The 15955-nt window shown below is 44.1% G+C and overlaps 2 non-coding genes and 1 pseudogene across 2 annotated transcripts; all 3 read left to right on the forward strand.

Moving 5' to 3' along the window:
• The first annotated feature begins 6082 nt into the window (after positions 1-6082).
• On the forward strand, positions 6083-6262 carry LOC130378953 (U2 spliceosomal RNA; annotated as a pseudogene).
• Positions 6263-8848: 2586 nt separating this feature from the next.
• Positions 8849-9013, forward strand: LOC130378955 (U1 spliceosomal RNA). The gene has a single exon (XR_008895021.1). It is a non-coding gene; the product is annotated as a U1 spliceosomal RNA (small nuclear RNA).
• Positions 9014-12959: 3946 nt separating this feature from the next.
• On the forward strand, positions 12960-13150 carry LOC130378947 (U2 spliceosomal RNA). The gene has a single exon (XR_008895020.1). It is a non-coding gene; the product is annotated as a U2 spliceosomal RNA (small nuclear RNA).
• Positions 13151-15955: the final 2805 nt, after the last annotated feature.

The raw sequence follows: 15955 nt of genomic DNA on the forward strand, positions 1-15955 counted from the left end.
CGGCACTGGCTCAGGTGGTGCCACTGGGCTCCGCGTCGGTCCTCTACAGAAACAGAAAAGGGTGTGGCCAAGAGTACCTTGTATGGCCCCTTCCACCGGTCTTCTAGGTCTTTCGATGGTGTTTTTTCACCCAGATCCACTCGCCAGGTGTCACCGACGTTGGTGAAGGATTCTCTGGATCGGACGGCTTCTGGTCTGTGATCTGTCTTGCTACACAACTTTCAATCCTTGATTTAATATTCACACTACATCCCTCCTTGCGCATTGCTTCAGCCATGCGCATTAAAATTAACCAATCCTAACCATTTCTTATTTTGGTATTTTGGACCTCGTCAGGTCTGTTGAACTATGCATTTCTACCGCTTGTCCTCAGGATCCTCTATTGGGGGGGACTCCTCTATTGGAGGTTATCCCAGAACTCTTCTAATAAGAATCCCCAGGCCTGGATAACCCCGGATTTCTGTGGACGAGCGGTATGCACGCTATGGACAACTTTAAAGGCTAACCGTTCATGATGTGGAGTCTAGCTATTTTAAGATCACTGTGTAACTGCCGTACAGGGATCTGGTTGATGCAAGACCTCTGGGTTGGTGCCCTTTTGTAGGCTTCTAGTTTCTGGAATCCGGCTTTCCTAATTGTCGAATACAAGATAATGCATTCATATTGTGGTACGATATTATATCTATTGCAATCGCTCCAACGGAGGCAATAGTTGACCTTTGAACATTTCACGCAGTGTTTATTCGTATGTAGTAGCTGATTATAGCAGAATTTAAGCCATGTAGATTTAATATTCGCAAAAAACGTATTGTAATTGTGTCTACCGCAGTTGAGCTAACTCCCTCCTTGGGCACCGTTTAAAACCATGTGCACCATTTATTAATTCAACATATTATTCTAGCAGTTGAACCCCGTGTCTATTTGAACCAGCCTGGTTCTCTACCTGTCTTGCTACACAAAACGCATGTTGAATAGACAGAAGGGCTCAGCAACCTGAAGAAAAAAAAAATTACTGTCAGTGTTTGGCATTCGTTCTCATACTGCCATTTCCTGGAGAGAGAAAGAATTAAAATCAATGCAGAGAAGTAAAAAGATGAGTGTTTGGCAACTATAATGCTTGTGTTGCCACCTCCTAAAGAGAAAAGAGAATTAATATTTTATGCACAGAAGTTAAATGATGATGGGCAACTGATCGTTGTGTTGCCACTTCCTGATTAGAAAAGAGAATATTTGTAGTAATGTTAACGATTAAAATGATGAATGTCGGGCATCCATTACTGCTCGGGTTGCCAAGGCCTGACGAGAAAAGAGAACAAATTTATTACAAATGCAAGAGATCGGCTACTTGGAAAGTTGGGGGAACGTCTAGTTGGGACTAATAATAGTTATATACTTGTGGTACATTTGGAGATGTTGAGATGTAATTGGGAATAATCTCGTGTTAACGAGTAGGCGGCACTACCAAGAACTACAAATATGGCTGCGGTGCATACTACATACGTATCAGCCGACTACAGAAACTTCTGAGTTCTATCTGTCCGGCTGAACACTGTGGTACCTTATGGCATAAGGCTACCACTTAACCGCATTTTGCGCTCTCAGTACACTTTCTCTGCGCTGTGTGTACATGTATATATAAAAGTTATCGTTGTTAAAAATAGCGACACAGAGAGAGATGTGTCGTGGGAGAGGCTGGGGGGTGGTCTTTATGATGAGGGTTTAGAGGGAGGAAGATTGGTGGTGGGGGATGGGGTTCATTAAGACAGTGGAGGAGGAGATTGGAACTCTCGTTAATGTTCTTTTGTGGCTCGATCTTCACAGAGACCGATAGTGGAGGACCTTACCTCGCACCCATAACCATGAACAATCGTTAACTACAAGTACTCAAAACGACGCCAGTGGGGCATTAAAGACAAAGCTATTCTGTGGGGGGGGGGGTCTTTATGAGGGGGGGTGGGAGATAGGGACTAAAGGATGGGGAAGGAATTTAAAGGGTGAGGGAGGGCCTACCTTTAGACAGGCAGGCAGACAGAGAGAAAGAGCGAGGAATTGGGAGTTACAAGATTGTACAACGTTAATTACTCTTCAATATTCCGTATTGAATCTGTGGAACAACCTTCCTGGTTGCCCAAAAGCAATATGTCTGTACAAACAAAGTGGAGAGAGAGTGAGTGAGTGAGTGAGTATCAAAGTGAGTGAGTGAGTGAGTGAGTGAGAGAGAGAGGGGAAGAGGAAGAGGGAGCGGGGGAGAGAGAGCGAGAGAGACAGTGAGTGAGAGAGAGAGAGAGGGGGAGGTTAGGTGGGGGTGGGGGTCGCGGCACAGGGGCTGCGAAGTACTAAGAGTGTTTGGGTTTTTCGGAATTCACAACTTATTTATCGATAAAGAAACTTTTCTTGATTTCTATCTGAACGACAAAAGGCTGTGATAACCTATTACTATATCCAACACTTAAATGACCAAGCACACACTATTCGCACGTCGTGCTGTGAGTGTACCCGTCAATAAACAGTATTCAATGGGATGGGGACAGGGATCTGCAACAGGACCTGCGGAGAGGGTGGAGATAAGGTGGAGAAGTGAAAAAATAAAGGGGGGTGGGGGGCTTTTACTCCAGGACCTGCGGAGAGAGATGAAAGGGGTGTGAAGGGGGTTTACAATAGGATGTGGGGACAAGGACAGAAGGGTGGGGAGGGGGGGGTGAGTTTACGATAGGATATGGGATATTAAGACAAAGGGATGGGGAGAGGGGGGTGAGTTTACGATAGGATATGGGATATTGGGATAAAAGGATGGGGAGGGGAGGGTGGTCTGACGACCGGATCTTTAGAGACAGGGACAGAAGGGTTTGGGGTTATCAAAGGGGTTTTCTAGGGTATGGGAGAAAAAGTACAACAACTATTCGAGTTGTTCCAGTCCTACCGGACTGCGCAACCAGGCCACAAGATAGCACCGGCACCGAGAGATAGAGATCTGCTTTTGCCTAGGTCAGAGGTTATGCAGTCTTAACAAAAGACTGACCATTCATCTCCTACCGACTTGCAAGAGAGAGAGAGAGAGAGAGAGAGAGAGAGAGAGAGAGAGAGAGAGAGAGAGAGAGAGAGAGAGAGAGAGAGAGAGAGAGAGATAGAGAGAGAGAGAGAGAGAGAGAGAGAGAGAGAGAGAGAGAGAGAGAGCGCCCTCTTACAGAAGTAGTCGTCATCCATAGGTATTTCCGGTTCTTGGTAGTTAACTCTGAGAACATTTCTCAGGTTCCTCCCTCTTGAATAAACCCTTGAGCCCTTCATATGTTCATGGAGAACTGATACACACACACACACACACACACACACACACACACACACACACACACACACACACACACACACACACACACACACACAGTTACAGACTATACGTGCACAACAAGGTGTTAATCACCTCTACTTGAGGTGATTAACTGACAACAGAGTCAGAGTCACAGTGACTACAACGCCATTAAATAGTAAACAAAGATGGATCGTTGCCGTAGGGATTTCTAGATTGGCACAAACAAGTGCCAAGTCCCTTTCAATTTGGTAATTAGTTGTTAATTAGTTATTAGTCTATTTGAATCAGTTCATCACCACGCTTACTTGAGTTGACATCGTAACCTCTACAATGGTTCACAACTACGATGGACTTGTAGTGTAACAGAGCTACATGCCGAGCTTAAAGCTGAAAAGTCATAATACCAGGTCAAAGGTCGCGTCGCGGGGGCGCTTCAGAGTTTGGACAGCCGACTGAGTCTTAATAAGCGAGGCAGCGAGCAAATGATGGCAATGGGAGCGCAAGTTAGCATAAAGTTGTGGGCACAGGTGCATCATGGGGCAGCAGCACAGTTTGGGTTGCGGAGGAAAACGAAACAAACAACAAAACAAAACAAATAAAACAAAATCATTGGAGTGCAATACACAATAAATGTAACATAAATGTTTGTAGGATCACTGCAAGTCATTATGGCTCTTTGGATATGTTTAGTTACATTGATAATTGCTCGGAAAGTTAATTAGGAACCAGTTGCTTAAGCACGGAGGGTTTGAGACACGGTATTCATGGATACATTCTAATCCTAACACAGACTCAGAAAAATATCGATCTCATTTCAGGATAACCAGCAGGTAGAGAGGTGCTGAGGGCACAGTGATGCATTCTGGGTAGGGTCAGGGGGGATCAGATTTAGCGTAGCTCAGAAGATGCGGCGAGGGTATCAAATAAATGAAAACGTCCGTGTTTGAACAACTGCTCTACACTAAGACTTATTAAAAGATGCCTGGGGGAGATATGGAGAAAACGGAAGTATAGCTGCAATCTGTAAAGACATCTACGAAGATAAAAAGACAAATGGAAAAATATGGAACTTTGGCGTCTCAGTGGGCAGGAAATTGGCAACAGGGGCTGACTGAAGTAGATGAGCCGATGCTACCGAGGAATAACTCACATATTCCTCCCCTCATACTCCCACAACCTTTAATTTAGCATGCCGTATGCGGTGTTGACAAGATTTATTTCATGATGAAATAGAGGCCTGACCACATGGCCTCTGACTTGTCTCACTCTAGCTTTTCTGCCAAAGGTACAGTATGTACCTTTGGCACCTTGTTGTGCACGTATAGAGAGAGAGAGAGAGAGAGAGAGAGAGAGAGAGAGGGAGGGGGGGGGGGGGGGGGGAGAGAGAGGAGGGAGAGAGAGAGAGGGATAGGATGTAACACTTAAGTTGAGCCCCCCGTTGCTTTAGAGAAATGGCGTCTATTTCAAAAAAGGAGTTCGACTATAACGACTGATGGTATGAACAAAGGAACCGCACGTTTTCCAAGACGTGGGTCCCCTTAAATCGTACACCACGTGGTACATCCAAAGGGCTGTAGAGACAAACTAGTTTTGACCCAGGTAGCTCTAGTCAAAAGCATGTATTGGATCTCTATAAGAAGTAAGAGATTCCTGCAAGTTTGTCCCCACGGCGGGTTAGCGAGGCGCTTGATAGCAGATGGGTTATTACTGCGTAAGTCCACCTCTACGGCTGCGTTCTATACTAACCAAAATTGCACATGAGATGTTACATGAACCGGGCTGTGAGGAATCAATTTGATTTGAATTCCTTGGCTAACTACGGCCAAGCTTCCGGTTTAATATGCAACTAAGCTAGATTAACGTTAAAAACCTGACCTTTCCTCACCCCGCCGTAAGAGTTCAGAAGTTTATGGTCGGTAATAAATATACCTTATGGTGGCCCGGTTTAACTTCGGCGCTTCACCAAATAAATAACACTTAACCACAGGTAATACGTCTCCCACGTTGGTACGAACATTTAGATCTAATCAGGATTGCATTTGGCTATCTACAAACCCATATAAAACACACTCCTAGCCCTTATACTTCGTGAGCTCGTTATTTAATTTCAATCTGTTAGTTTATTCTAGGCCGTTTGTAACCGGCTGTATGAATTTAAAACCAGTCCGAGATTACACGTCCCCGCAGCCTGACGGATGCAGTACAAGCTATTCACCTAATGTTACTAATCTAACTATACAGAGTTTAGTCATTGACAACAGGTTCTGTTTACCTTTGTTGTGGCGCCTGTAAGTAGCTTGTACTGCTTTCCGAACGGCCCTCGCGGTCGCCAGTCTCGGTCCGGACTTTCCACGAACGTCGGGGTCAACCAATTATTATGTTCTTCAAGGAAAGAGGGGTCGAATCCAAAGGAATAGCTTTAAAGATACTTTATTTGTATAAAGTATTTTCGGTATGGTAAACTGATGCTCTGAAGTTAAGAGAGATTGAAGATGTGCCTTAGCACGTGCGAGAGTGTTCTCCTAGCTGGTCCAAGACACTAACCACCGATGTCCTAGCGCTGCCCGGAGAGTTCTACCTGTCTCCACGATGGGGAGGCTTTCTTAGCGACTCGGAGGACCGGAAGACTTGCAGAAAACCGGTGGGACGTAATCCTCGGGTTTTCCTCGCTTGGTCTGTGGTGCTGCCCTCTGTGGATAAAGTATCTATTGCAGCCTTCAGTAAGGCTCCCCTTGTGGCTATGTATGGTATTTACGGCTAATATGTTTGGTCTTCATTGGGTCTATGTGTGGGTAGCTTAGATTCTTAAAATACGTAACATATCTGATACGTCCCCTACCCGGGCACCATATATTAAATTGATTTTTGGAACTGGGAGATGGAAAAGGGGCTTGCCCCGTCCACTCCAACGCATCGACCTGGTATTGCAGTACCTCCAGGACCGGTGCACCCAGTGGCGGCGCCAGAAATAATTTGTTGCAGTTACTTAACAGTTGCTGTATGAATTCAAGAGGTTGCTGGTCAAAAAAAAAAAACCTTGATCAAAACACCTGAATTTGGCAGAGACACGGCCGGGAAGACATTTTCGGCACGGGTTGGGGTGGTTGCGGTCCCGTACGAGGCAAGTTTACAGTACAGTAACAACACAGACTAATCGCACCACTGTGATTGAGTGTGATCGTATCATTTGACAGTTCAACGTGCGCTATCTTTCTCCCTCTCCCTCACACACGCACAGACATAAAGACGTAAAGACATAGAACAATATAGAGGAAGATCTTTAAGAAGGCCAACATGAAAATAGCCCAGCGGCATGTACACATTCACTGCTAGTCCAGGTGGCACTGCGGCCACACGATAACAAACAACATAGTTCAAATCAACAGCCCGTCAGCAGTCCCCCAACTACAAGGTTACCTGTCCTGTCAATAGTGGTGAATTGCACATCTCAGACCCACCGTCGCCACGGTACATTCCAAAGCATTCACATTAGTTGCGCGATACGTCTCAAATGTAGGCCTATGTGGAACATTAATACAATAGTTGCTATTATTGTTGATACTATTATACTTCATAATACTTCTATTAAGGGCGGGATCATACCAGGCTACGATAAACCCATCCTTTGGCATGAGCCAAACCTATAATCTAGTTCTACTTCAAAACAAAATCACATGGGCCCCAAGTCAATATGCTGCGACGGGCAAACTTAATAACCAGACGCCTACCTTAAATCGATGTCTTGATCACAGGACTTCTTGCAATATTCCACTTTAATCCATACGGTTTAACACACCAACATTGCTAGCAAGCATGTGATAACATTGTATTGCTAATTCAGAACTGTGTAGGCTACATATTTTCTTCCGTTTCTTGACCTCAGCATAACCCCCCTCCGAACAACTGCCAAGTCCAACACAAGTCTGGCTATTAACGAGCCCATCCTCAGCCTCGCCATCGCGAGTCGTGTTTGAAACTTGATTTCTTTCGAAATAGTAAAAACTTTTTTAAAGCGCCAACGAGCCGGCAACGAACATCTCTGACTGATAATCTCGCCGCGAGATGTCCGCATATTTGAAATGTTATTTATTTTTCGTAAGACTATGCTATTAATGAAATTATTGTTTCATGTACATTAATTAATAATTAATTAATATTGTACATATTGCTTGGGATAGTTTGTGTTAATTGTGTGTATGTGTTTTTTTTAATCTGTTCATGTCACTTACAGAGTGTGCGCATGCCCACGCTCGGGAACTGGGCACGGTGAGGGGGAGGGGAGGAGAGGAGAGTCCCAGGCTGACTCGTGTTCATTTGAACGACAGTCCAGTCACGGCCCTGAAATGTTGACGCTACTCACTGATTATGCACTTAATCTGGTGATTCATATGACAGGAATGGTCGGTATGGTGACGGGTACCGCATTCGGCCATAGGTTTAGTTGAACTTATTTAATACCATTTTACGGAAAATGGCATTATTTCAAATATGTTGTTTGAGTTTGACAAAAAATCAGGGGTTGCTCTGGGGTTTCTGAGTAATTGCTTGGAGTTGCTATAGCAACGGCAAGCAACCGTTTGGCGCCGCCCCTGGGTGCACCCCTCTCTCACTGTGAAAAACAAAACTAAACTCCTCCTGAGAGTACACCCGTCCGCCTGTAGACAATAAAGTGTCATTTACAATTCACAAACGCACTGTTTACAATTACTCCAACGATATTCTGTTGTAGTGATGTTATGGTTTGCGTCGAGGCATCGGGGCGTGTGTCGAGTACCTCGGCTCCTCCCCCAGCGAAGCTCCGTATCACATAGGCGAAATGACGTGGCGCGTGACGTTCGAGGCTTCATCTCGGCCTGTTCCGCGATATGGGTTCACAATTGGCACATTTCTACAAAAAGAAGACCCTACCCAGTTCCAAGATCACTTTTATGGCTATGTAATTAATCACACTCGTTCTCAGACATCATGCAGTTCTATTATTACAATTATTAGTAGGCTGCTGTAGGTATAAGACAATCTATTTTGCCCCGGATGACTTAAAACCTTTGTCAAATGATTTGTTCTCTACCATGAGCTCGGGAGATATTTATGAACGGCACACTCACACGTATCACTGAAATGACTTTAATTCTTAAACGTTTTGATGTTGTACGAAGCAAACATCACATCATCACAGGAAACTCTTTCTTTCATCATAATTTCATTCCTTGTCCCTAGCGTACTCATTTGAAGCTTCGAGGTCGAACCACTTTGATGGTTCACCTGGCTGCGAGGCTTTGACGTTTCATGAGGCATCATCTCGCCACCACTATTCTGTTGTTTAAGAAAGAAAAAAGGATTCTTTCTGTGGCGTGTCGATAACTCGGACCTCCAGGTTTCCTTTCGTTATGCTTCCATCACGCTGATTTCAGATTCGCCTGTCATCGTGTGACCGGTGGTCTACAGTGTTTATTAAAGTCTAGACATCTCCGAATGCTTTGCAACCGTTCTCCTGGGGAACACGCGTGGGCATCGTTCAGCCCACCTGAACGTGTACAACTCATACTTACCTGGCAAGGGAGATACCATGATCAAGAAGGTGGTTCACCCATAGCGAGGCTCAGCCATTGCACTGAGGCTGTTGCTGACCCGTGCGAATTCCCCAAATGTGGGAATCTCGATTGCATAATTTCTGGTAGTGGGGGACTGCGTTCGCGCTCTCCCCTGATCATGTTGTTCTAAAGAAATAATAGCTATGAATGATACCACCCTGAGCACGCCCGATCTCGTCTGATCTCGGAGGCTAAGCAGGGTCCGGCCTGGTTAGTACTTGGATGGGTGACCGCCTGGGAATGGCTCATGACCCCCCAAAGTCCCTATCCCTCAACACTGGGATCGATCCAAAAGGATCGAGGATCAAAACGGACGGCTCCATCTGGTGGCCAATGGTGGGTGGTTTTATTTTCAGAAATGTCATGTGCAAGGCCTAGATTATCAAAATCCACTAGTCTGCTGGATGTTTTGTTTATTATTTTCATACTTTGAGTGGATGTAGCTGATGAGATTCATACAATCAAGTGGAAAAGTGTTAAATTGTTACATTTTTGGGCTGAATTAAGAAAAATAATAAGAGCCATTCACAGAACTCATTGTTTTGACCACACAGGGAGTGCAGCCATCACAGTGGGGGTGTATTCACACCTCTGGTTGCGGGAGTGAAGACACAAGGACTTCTAATTTCTTTGGTGTGTTTTTTCTTTCCAATACCCCACCCCTTCTGAAACCCAAGCACACTGAGACTCCAAAATACTTTTACAACTTTTATTTTTCAACCAGAATGTGTTTCATTGAAAAGGCAATCCATATAAACACAAATAAACAAGATCATTTTAGTTAAAAGCTCGCCCACCACGACTAGGTACAGATCTACAGGCGAGAACACGAGAGCATGAGACGAGAGACAAACATGTACTACCATTTGCAAACATTTAGTTAAACATGGAGCTGACAGACATACACACATCACAAGGACAGGCACATATAAATAACATTAATAATAATAAAAAACACTCAACAATTAAAGAACACACACACACACACACACACACACACACACACACACACACACACACACACACACACACACACACACACACACACACACACACACACACACACACACACACTTGTACTTAAGATACAAATCAACAATTGGCTTGTACAGGCTAAAGTGCAATAATGAACATGATTATCCATAGACTCGGGTGACCAATCAACAAATAATGGCTCAAGCCGTTCCTCCCTTTTGTGTTTTCTTGAGCAAACTTTTGTTAAAACTGAAGCAGACAAATACATACAAACATCACAAAGACATGAAGCTGACAAAGACAAACAACATGCATGACAAAAACACAGATTATCTGAACATGAACAACCACTAAAGGGTATGTAAACTGATTGTGTTAGATTGGAACTGATTATGGTTTAAAAGATTGGCCTCGATATTGAACATAGAGCAGAATGGATACTACAAAGTTAATTTTAACAGCAATATAAATAATAATAAATAAAAAGCGAACAAAAGAACTTCAAGTAAATCTGCAAAGTGCCTTTTTTTTTAACGATATAAATAAATAGATAGTGCTTAATGAAGCACTTTAAAAAACACACACAAAGACAAAGACAAACACACACAAACAAGCCTCTTTCTCTCTCTTACAGATGGCACAGGAACAGTGGCATCACAGAGGTAAGTTATTCACACACACACACACACACACACACACACACACACACACACACACACACACACACATACACACACGCATTTCCAGGTATTTACACAGTCCTCCTGTCCAACTCTGCATCCACGACACTCTTAAAGTGTTCAAAGTTGTCATACACCACATTGTAAAAGCCAGGGGTAGTGGACTTCCTAGTGGATGGACAGTAGGAAAACATTTTCTGCATGCTTCCAGCCACTTTGTCCTTGAAAGGGTTGTACCTCTTCCACTGTCCACCACAGTTTGGCATGTGGCAAGCCCCACATGGCCTTGAGGACTTGTTAGGCATGAATGTCTTCACTGTTGGTGCAGGAGGGACAAGGCTCTGGCTGCAGGATGGCCCACGAAACAGGACGGAGGGGGCCTGTGGCTGTGCGGGGAGGACCAGCAGTATGGGTGCTGCCGACACAGGGGGTGGGCCGTAGGTCAACGCAGCAGGTGGCCTCGGCTGGAGGTGGGTGGGCGCAGGAGGCCTCGGCAGAATGGGGGTGAGCGCAGCAGGCTTCAGCCGGGTGGAGGACGACAAACCCAGTGGGCTGAACGGGCCGGTTCGCTGGAGTCACAGGCTCATCAACAAATAATCTGGAGATATAAAATACACATGTGATCAGTATTGATATGACGTGTGTGCTATTTGCTTTCCACAGCCAACAGGTGAAACAAAGTGCTTATGACAACTTAGCTCCGCTTCTCACCACGTCTCTTTCCAGCCTGGTGATGGATGTGCCGGTACTGGACCTGAGGCCGGTCTGGCGGAGCAGTCGCTCCTTCTGCCACTTCAGCAGCTCGTTCTGCTCTCCCTGCTGGCAGTACTGGAACAGCAGCCACACCAGCCAGCCGACATCATTCTCCACAAGCCACCTGAAGGTCTGACCGGCGTGCTTCCCGAACGTGATGACCAGCTGACCTTTCCAAAGGTCTCTGCTGTCTTGAGATCCAGCCATTTAGGGTCAACAACAGTGCTGCTGCGGGCCTCTGCCACAGACCTTGCTGCCTCTGTACAGTACAGCCTGGCCTCTCCTAGCCGGTACAAAATGATGTTGGGGTACTGGTGTAGCTGTTGATGGCTGACCAGCGATGGTTTAGTGGCCAAGCTCTTCCCGCAGACATCACAGGTAAAGGTCTCCCTGGCGTCTGCATGGATCTTCAGATGACTCGCCAGGTTGGACTTTTCACCGAATGTCTTGTCGCACACGGTGCACTGATGTGTAGGCATGTTCCATCTGGTACTGTAAAACATGAATAAATGAGTAAAACTAAAAGCAGATCATTTAGATTGACAATATGTAGCCCTTTATTATACAGAAATCTGCTGTTGGTGTATTAGCCTAGGACAACAAGCTCGCCAGATTGTCAAGAGATTAACACGGTCGCCAAATTGCTTCATGTTACAATTACTCTCGCATCAGCTGTTGTCTCAACAGTCACATTTACCCATATTAACACATATCCACATCAAATTGACCAAGAAAACGTTGATTGTCGCCGAAAAGCAACAAGTTTGCAGGTATGCGACGTAGCCCTTACTATTGTAAACAGTGTCGTTAGCCGCGCCTAGCTATCGTCACAAAACACACATTAATCAGCTTATTATTTCAACAACCCTTGGGTGAATATAGTAATGCCATACACCGTTGGAAAGCTTAGATTGCCACGATTAAAACGAGACTTCCCACGGGTAATATGGTTGCTCACCGACAAAACGGCGATAGGTTGACTAAAGTCTACCCAGCAGCTAAAAACGTAACCTCTACGTCTTCCCTTTATACACAACGACCACGTTATGACACGGTCGAAATCTTTTCTCTTTCTACAAAATCGAAACAGCTTAATACAAACCGTAAAAAAAAATGTCTAATTATTAACTAGCAAACGATGCAGGGGCTAAAATTTACCTGAGTGAATCCTCCGTTGACTGCTTCACCGGGGAATACCACGTGCTGTAAGCTATTTTCTTTTTCAACTCGAGCTCATTGGCTGCAATAGAGTTCCGGGTGTTATAGATATATATTTATTTGTCATTGGACAGAAGTACAACGAAATTCAGTGCACTCACGTACTGGTCTAATTTAAAAAGGTAACATAATAAATAATAAATAAAGAAAGAAAATACATTCAACATTTCGTTCACTCACTGCTTCACCTGTAGTCTCATATAAGCCTCCACTGCTCCAAACTCTATTTGTGAAACATGCAGACGGAATAGTGAGACTGCCAGCAGGCAGCAGCAAAGAGATGTAGCGACCTCGGTTTATTTCTCCAGCTTTCACAGACACACAAACACGCACACAGATTGCTTGGTCTTTTTTTTGTTTCGTCGTTGTCTGTTAAACCGCCAAGTGGAGCGACGTGTCTGGGAAGCTAGCCTCTTGGTCTGAGCATGTGTGTGCATCGCTTCTCGGGCTTTTGGCTAAGATCAAGTGTAGTATCTGTTCTTATCAGTTTAATATCTGATACGTCCCCTACCCGGGGACCATATATTAAATTGATTTTTCGAACTGGGAGATGGAAAAGGGGCTTGCTCCGTCCACTCCACGCATCGACCTGGTATTGCAGTAACTCCAGGACCGGTGCACCCCTCTCTCACTGTGAAAAACAAAACTAAACTCCTCCTGAGAGTACACCCGTCCGCCTGTAGACAATAAAGCTTCATCGTGCTATATTGCAGTCCATACCATGTTTTGCATAACTACGTTTCTTCAAAAGATCACGCAAACGATGACGCCCAAGCAGTGTAATGCATTGCGTTCAAATATGGAACTCTGAGTCTGGAATAACGCATTCATTCATTCATTCATTCATTCATTTCATTCATTCATTCATTCATTCATTCATTCATTCATTCATTCCTTTCATTCATTATGGATCCTTATTTCCAGAAATATTATGTGCAAGGCCTAGATTATCAAAATCCGCTAGTCTGCTGAATGTTTTGTTTATTATTTTCATACTTTGAGTTGATGTAGCTGATGAGATTCATATTATCAAGTGGAAAAGTGTTTAATTGTTACATTTTTGGGCTGAATTAAGAAAAATAATAAGAATGTATTCAGTGCACTCACTTTGTCTGGATGACAGAGCCATTCACAGAACTCATTATTTTGACCACACAGGGAGTGCAGCCAGCAAAGTGGGGGTGTATTCAAACCTCTGGTTGCGGGAGAGAAGACACAAGGACTTCTAATTTCTTTGGTGTGTTTTTTCTTTCCACTACCCCACCCCTTGTGAAAGCCAAGCACACAGAGACTCAAATTCTTTTAAAACTTTTATTTTTCACCCCGAATGGGTTTCATTGAAAAGGCAATGCATATAAAACACAAGTAAACAAGATCTGTTTAATTAAAAGCTCGCCCACCACAACAAGGTACAGATCTACAGGCGAGAACACGAGAGCATGAGACGAGAGACAAACATGTACTACCATTTGCAAACATTTTCATTAAACATGGAGCTGACAGACATGCACACATCAAAAGGAAAGGCACATATAAATAACATTAATAATAATGCAAAAATCTCAACAATTGAAGAACACACACTTGTACTTAAGATACAACTCAACAATTGGCTTGTACAGGCTAAAGTGCAATAATGAACATGATTATCCAAAGACTCAGGTGACCAATCAACAAATAAAGGCTCAAGCTGTTCCTCCCTTTTGTGTTTTTTTGTTTTCTTTAGCAAACTTTTGTTAAAACTGAAGCAGACAAATACATACAAACATCACAAACACATGAAGCTGACAAAGACAAACAACATGCATGACAAAAACACAGATTATCTGAACATGAACAACCACTAAAGGGTATGTAAACTGATTGTGTTAGATTGGAACTGATTAAGGTTAAAAAGATTGACCCGCTTCTCGGCCTTTTGGGCTTAAGACAGTGATCCCCTCGTTGTCTGTCTATACATTGCTATTTAGTGGCAATTATATAGCAGGTTAGGAGGATATTGCACCATCTTTTGGTAAGTTGGGGTCAAATACCAGTTGCTGATACCCTTTACCAAGAAGGACCATTGTCCAGTTGTTTAAACGGTAAAGTGCATTTATTGTTGCCTGTATTACCTTGTTTACTCACTGTTTTATGCTTTTAACATCTTGAATTTTTAAGAGTGTGGTGTCTCCATCATGTCGGTTAACCCCTCGGCATGAGGAGGCACCACAGTGTACGTTTTAAATTTAAGTCAATCAATGGAATTTTAATTCAGATGTCCCGGCTTGATTTTTCCAGGAAGCACATCCAAGGAATCCTGAAGTTTACCGGAACGACTTGAATTGTATTTTATGTATTCTTTAATATAGGTATTAGTGGGCAACTAACACAGTATTCAAAGACGTTCCAGAAATTCTGCCGTGCAGCCACGGTACCATGCGCTGTTTACAGTGGATGTATCGCAATGGCGAGGCGCATAGCCTTTAGCCGTGTTCTACAAATATTCTAGAACACACGGGAGGCATGTCGCAGTTCATGTACTTCAGCGAGTCAAAGCCAAAGTTCCTTTCCCCCAATTCCTTCTCAACCATGGCTCAGATAACCCCCAATACAGTCTCGTTGTGGAAATACAAGAGACGTCAAAGAACCGACAAGAAACACTCGCGTTACAGTGTGTGTGTTCACACACACACACACACACACACACACACACATGTGGCGCTCGCACGGTCGTGTCTCATTGGCGGGCCAACGTCTCTGGGCGGGCCAGGCAGAGTAAGGGGAGGAGCTTGGTTGAATAAACCGTGGACTAGACACTGCCTCCACCTCGTATTTGAGAACATTATAATATATAATATCACGGCCAAAAGCTGTGTGCACCTCCGGAATATAATGGACAGAATTGCACCCCTTTGGTTGCGACAGTTTTTAAGCACTCTCCACAAATTACGTGATTTTGTAATTCGTCAGACAACTTATATCCAAACCATTTTCATACTATGGAGCTGTTGGTCTTTCGCTTGCAAACAAGCTCCTCGGAGCTGCAAGCTGCATGCGCAGGCGGACTCCATAGCTGTGTTCGAAATCTTTCCCTATCACGGATATAGTGCACTATATAGGGTGCTCGCCATTTTGTAGTGGTGTTCGAATTCTCAGTGGTTAATTTCATGCACAATATAGTGCACTTAAAATACCCAATAAATAGTGAACGATTTCGAACACGGCTCATGTTTCAAAAAGTGACGGGGGGGGCAGGCAGAGGCTGTGTGTGTGAGCCGGAGGCAGAGCGGGAGAGACATAAGCAGAGTAACGAAATAGCAGGCGGCAGGCGCGGTTCGAAACTGGTGTTATTTGGAACAAATGTATTGTAATTTCAACGCAAATTAAATTATATCGATATTGACGATATGGTCTCGTTTCATATCGCGTTTGAAAAAATATCGATATAT

The sequence above is a fragment of the Gadus chalcogrammus genome, unplaced genomic scaffold, assembly GCF_026213295.1.
Source record: "Gadus chalcogrammus isolate NIFS_2021 unplaced genomic scaffold, NIFS_Gcha_1.0 GACHA124, whole genome shotgun sequence".
Classification (NCBI taxonomy): domain Eukaryota; kingdom Metazoa; phylum Chordata; class Actinopteri; order Gadiformes; family Gadidae; genus Gadus; species Gadus chalcogrammus.